The sequence below is a fragment of the Bos grunniens genome, chromosome 26 (assembly GCF_055505025.1).
Source record: "Bos grunniens cultivar Pamir isolate PY7600 chromosome 26, Bosgru_T2T1.0, whole genome shotgun sequence".
In the NCBI taxonomy this organism is placed as follows: domain Eukaryota; kingdom Metazoa; phylum Chordata; class Mammalia; order Artiodactyla; family Bovidae; genus Bos; species Bos grunniens.
The window spans coordinates 30,475,031-30,481,030 of NC_141190.1; positions in this window are offsets into that span (position 1 = coordinate 30,475,031).

Here is a 6,000-nt window from a genome sequence, read left to right on the forward strand (position 1 = left end):
TAACAGTATCTGTCATTTTTTTGGTGCCTTCTGTGTTATCAAAAACTATGCTAAATGCTTTTCATGTAATACCTCCTCTGGCCTTTCCAACATCCTAAGAAAGTAGATGATATTATCCTCATTTTGTAGATAAAGACTAAGGCTTGCAGACAACAAAAAGGAGGTGCTAGTGTTTCACTTTGATATACAAATTTTTACGATTCTACTGCTGTGTGTGTGCCAGGTCCTGAGTGTACGCTTCCTGGGGGAATAGTAGCTTACTTAGTGTGAACTCTTAAGTCCACCCATCCTGAATTCATGTTTTGATATAAGACGGGCTGTAGATTTGGGATAAAACATTAACTTTGGATTTGGAAGACTTAAGTTTACCCCAAGAATTAAGAAATTGATGAATGCCTGAAAAGTGGGAACAACCTGTGGTAATTCAGTCCTTTAGGATAAAGAATCAGCTCTTGAACCTTCATCATGACACCCAGAAGACAAGATATCTATACTTTTGCATAAGATGCAAAAAAGAGTTGGGCAGAAGCTCTTTGCTTAAAAAAAAAAAATTTCCAAAGTTGGGAGCAAGGAGAGACATTCTAAGGAAAGTTATTTTTAAAACCTGGAAAGACTGTTTAGTTATAGAAGTATTTTTAAAGATAAATAAACTGTAACAACTTAAATCTTATTTAAATGGACATACTTGGAGATGATCTTCCTTGGAGAAAAATGCTAGAATATATGCTGGAGATCAGAACAAGAAGCCAGCCTTTGGGAGTTTTCAGAGATTTCATTTCTAAGAGATGACCATTAGGGGGCAATCCTGGGTCTAAATTTAGTTTTAGTTGATGGAGGCCAGAAGGAAATGGCAACCCACTCCAGTGTTCTTGCCTGGAGAATCCCAGGGGCGGGGGAGCCTGGTGGGCTGCCGTCTATGGGGTCGCACAGAGTCGGACACGACTGAAGCAACTTAGCAGCAGCAGCAGTTACTTCAAAATGTCTATTTGGGGCTTGGATTTGCATCTGTTTTCTGATTATGAATTACTGGATGCAGAATCAGTTCAGTTCAGTCGCTCAGTCGTGTCCAACTCCTTGTGACCCCATGGACTGCAGCATGCCAGGCCTCCCTGTCCATCACCAACTCCCCGAGCTTGCTCAAACTCATATCCATCGAGTCGGTGATGCTATCCAACCATCTCATCCTCTGTCTTCCCCTTCTCCTCCTGCCTTCAATCTTTCCCAGCATCGGGTCTTTTCCAGTGAGTTAGTTCTTTGCATCAGGTGGCCAAAGGATTGGAGTTTCAGATTCAGCATCAGTCTTTCCAATGAACATTCAGGACTGATTTCCTTTAGGATGGACTGGTTGGATCTCCTTGCAGTCCAGGGAACTCTCAAAAGTTTCAACACCACAGTTGAAAAGCATCAGTTCTTCGGCACTTAGCTTTCTTTATGGTCCAACTCTTACATCCATACTACTAGAAAAACCATAGCTTTAACTAGATGGAACTTTGTCAGAATAAGGTTGAGGAAAGTTTATAAACACTGAATTACTTCATGCATTCCTCCAGCCTAGTTATCTTGTTCTGACTTAGGAAGAATTAGTCCTCCAGAGAAGTTGCGCTTGCCTAACACTAGTCGTTCAGAGACGACTCAGCCAGAATCCAAGCACAGATCTTCAAGTCTACATCTCAAACACTTGTCTGCTATACCGCAGTCTCCCTTGGAAGCCCATTGGATCATAACCTAGGAACAGATAAATAAACAGTATCTAAAATCCCCTGCAAATTAATGTTTAGGACTTTATTATAGGGATAGTTAAACATATTGCAGAACAGAGCTCGTGTATTATTTATCAATAATTAAGTCAGTTAGATGCTCTGTGACACTCTTCTGTTTCCTCTCAAGTGAATTAAGATACTGATTGCTTTCCTACTACAACCTGTGATATTTAAATGCCATTTATACCTTAAATGACAAACTGATATGTTTTAATATTCCTTCCTTAGCAAATGTTATATGTCTTACCTAGCAGACAGGTGGACATGTCTCCAGTTATTTTTAAGGCCTGTATGATTTATAGTTGGTTAAGTCTTGATAATGAAGCAATGGTGAAAGTTACTGATTATTTCTGCACAAACTACTTTAGGTTCTGTCATTCTTGGGCCAGTGCTGACCTTGCTTGTAATAGTAAAAAAAATAAAAAAGAAAATTCCTTATTTTCAGTCCCGAGTAACTCCTATCTCTAGGCAAAATACTACTGCTGCTAAGTCGCTTCAGTCATGTCCGACTCTGTGTGACCCCATAGACGGCAGCCCACCAGGCTCCCCCGTCCCTGGGATTCTCCAGGCAAGAACACTGGAGTGGGTTGCCATTTCCTTCTCCAATGCATGAAAGGGAAAAGTGAAAGGGAAGTTGCTCGGTCGTGTCCGACTCTTAGCGACCCCATGGACTGCAGCCTACCAGGCTCCTCCGTCCATGGGATTTGCCAGGCAAGAGTACTGGACTGGGTTGCCATTGCCTTCCCCAGCAAAATACTAGTTCCTGGCTAATCTCTATACCTTAAAATCAATAGCATTGATTTTATTAATCCAGTTTGTATGTTCACAGGAAAATTATTTTTCTAAGAAATCATTCAGGCTCTCACCTGAATCGGACTGGATTCTGCCTGTGGAATGTGTACCTCTCTAAATAAACTTGCTTTTAAACACACAAAAGTAATAATAAATTCCTAAGAAATGATTCTAAAATGTTTAATATGCTTTTAAAATAATAGACAAGCAATTAGTAAAAAATATTGTAAGAGTCCGTATTACATATTATTTCAAACTCTTATAGACAAGATTTTTCCTCATTGTTTGTCCCTTTATATTCGACTTTCACTCCAAAGGGTCAGTAGAATGAGCCCTGTGGAAGGACCAATTTGGAGTGTTAATTATTGGACGTCTTAGACCAAAGAATGTCCTATTGGGCTGATATTTAGACTTGAGATTTTTCAAGAAAAAAAAAAAAAAAACAAGTTTTCCAAAGCAGTAATATCCTAACAGACGGGGATGGAAATGAGGAAGTGGTGTGGTTATAAGAGGCAGACTGTTCTGTGGATTTCCCACTGGTCCTCTTGACTTAAATGATATTTTCTGGGTTAAGAAAAAAAACCCTGACAGTCCCAGCCTGGACCTCGGACTGCGGTGCTGCCAGACGCTTTCCAGTGAGTTGCCAGACTAGCGTGTGTCCTTACTTCATGTACGGGCACTTTGTTTTATAAGCAGGATCTAAACTAATTGTTTTTTCCAAGAGCAATAGCTTCAGAAGATTCTTACTGAGCAGGAGCTATGGAGGAAGTCGTTGCAGTACTCTATAACTCACCCCTTTCCTGTTGAGTAATGCTCTGGGGGCTGGATTTCAGCGGTGGCTGGTTGGGCAGACTTTGACTTTAGAGTAGGTGACCTCCTCAGTTTTATGAGAGAACATGTAGATACAGCCAACTTGCTGGCAGGCACAGGCTTACTCTTCCAAAGGTGTTTACTGGACTAACAAGGTTAAACATTACTTCTTACCTGATTTCTATTTTGGAAATGCTGGCTTCAATTGTTTCAACTGAAATGAAGGTCATTTGGGGCTATTAAGACAAACCAAAATGTATTCCAAATATTATGCACCAGGCCATGGTGCTGGGAGGAGGAGGGGGAAGAGGGGAGGGGTGAAGCTCCCACTGCACTTGGATGTTTCGGTCTATCAGTGTGTGTTAGTCACTCAGCCATGTCCAGCTCTTTGCAACCCCATAGACTGCAGCCCACCAGGCTCCTCTGTCCATGGGATTCTCCAGGCAAGAATACCGGAGTGGGTAGCCATTCCCTTCTCCAGGGAATCTTCCCAATCCAGGGATCAAACCCAGGTCTCCTGCATTGCGGGCAGATTCTTTACCGTCTGAGCCACCAGGGAAGCCCATTAAGCCCTTTAAAACACATTGTGCATGATAACTGAGGTGTTTCATTTTAAAAATAATCTTTTAGGTAATTTTGTATTATAGAACCAAGTATGTGAAGTAACTTCATATAGGTATGGTCTCCTGTCTCCATTTTGACCTTTAGGTTAACATTGAGCAAGAATACATGCACATACCCCTGCTGAAGTCAGGCTGAGCATGGCTCAATTAACTGCAGAAGAACAGGGCAGACTGGGTGGGGCAAGCTCTGGAATTCTACCCACTCACTGAGCAAAGCCGGGCATTGGGGCAGCAGCTTGAGCTGAAGCAGGTAGTAGGAAGTCCAGCCCAGCGGGTGAAGCATGGAATCCGGAGGACGTGGCAGTCGACCAAAAGCGCAATCTGGTACAGTGGTCCGTATCCGGGAAGTTAAGTCCCAGTCAGGAACCTGGAGCAGAGCAGGAACGCAGGAACCGGGTAGCCGCGTAGGAGCCCCAGCCCAGGGGCTGAGCTTTAAGAGCAGCGCTTCCTCCACTTCCTGTGGGGCAATGGCAAAACCAGGGAAGGACCTTGGGCCTGGGGGCTCTTAGTATAGTTCTTCAGAACAGAAACTCAGATGGAAGGAGAATGACAGACGGATCCTGTGATCAGAGCTGAGGTACACGGTAATGGCTAGGGTCCCAGGAGCAAAGCAGTGCTCGGGGCCAAGACACAAGGTTATGACTGGCCTGCAAAAGGCGTGACTTCTTGCTGAGTGAGTCCCGGAGCCACCTTAGTTCTTCCTGTCTCATCAGGACCATCCTGAAGCCCACTTGAGGGGGTCAAGTGGCTCCAGCCAATGGGGGCGAGGAGTGCTGCGGAGACAGGAAGGGGCCTGGCCTGCCGCTAACGATGGAAGCAGCCGCACGTGGGAACAGACTCCGCCGGGCAGCCAGGACGGGTTATTAATATTTCACCCTAGAACTTACCTGGGGGACAAGGGCCAAGCACTGCCAAGACACTAGCTGTTAGAATGGCCCTGTGTTCTTCAGGAACTCATTTTCTCTAAGAAAATAACAGAGTTTACCCCAGAAAATGAGCCCTAGTGACAAATCTGGCCCCCCCTTCTGGAAGTCAATATAAGCTGCTCATCAAGAGTGCCGGTAATTGGGGATTTCCCTGGTGGTCGAGTGGCTAAGACTCTGTCCTCCCAGTGCAGATCCCTGATCAGGGAACTAGATCCCACATGCTACAATGAAGATCAAAGTTTCCGTGAGCTGCAAATAAGACCTGGCTCAGACAAATACATAAATATGTATATACTTTAAAAAGAGTACTAGTAATTGGATAGAAGAGAATCAGAGGGTGGTCTGTATTTCTCCCCCTCCTGGAGTAAATGAGGCTATGATTTTAGGCAAGCAGAAGTACCTTAATTCTGTGTGATATGTCTCCAGACCCTTGGGTGATGGGTAACAACCTTCTGCCCTGGGGCAAGAGGCCTCACCAATTTGTCTTGCCACACTTGCCCGAAGAATGATCGCTCAGTCCACTCCTCCAGCCTGCTGCCAAGAGGAAGACTTCCTCGGGGCCTTACCTGTCAAACCTCAGGTCTGTCATCATCCTCTGTTTAAATCATTCTGTCCTCTACTCCAGGAGCTGCCCATAGAACACCTGTTCCTACTCCCTGGCAAACAGAATCTCCTCACACCCATCTCCCTTAACGGGCTTACCTAGCAGAAGGCTTGCAGCCTCTCCGGTGTCTTCCTAGCTTTCCAGGCATCCTCCACCTGGCCCCGTTGATGAAGCATGTTACTCTCATTCAAATAACTTCCTTCTTTATCAGATTCCAATGGCACTTTAGGGTCATACTTATCTCAGTCTGTCTTAAATTAACATTGTTATATATTCCCCCCTACAAGATTATGAACTATGGGAAAGCAGAGGTTATACCTTGTTCTTCTTTTTGTCCTCCACATAGAACATAGATGCTGAGTTTTTGTTGCTTATGATGGACACTATTGTTCATGTTGATGTCATCTTAACAATATGTACATAGCAAAACATGTTCTTGTGTATCTTAAATAGCCAAAATCAGGAAGGGGCTTGAAGTTAAAACC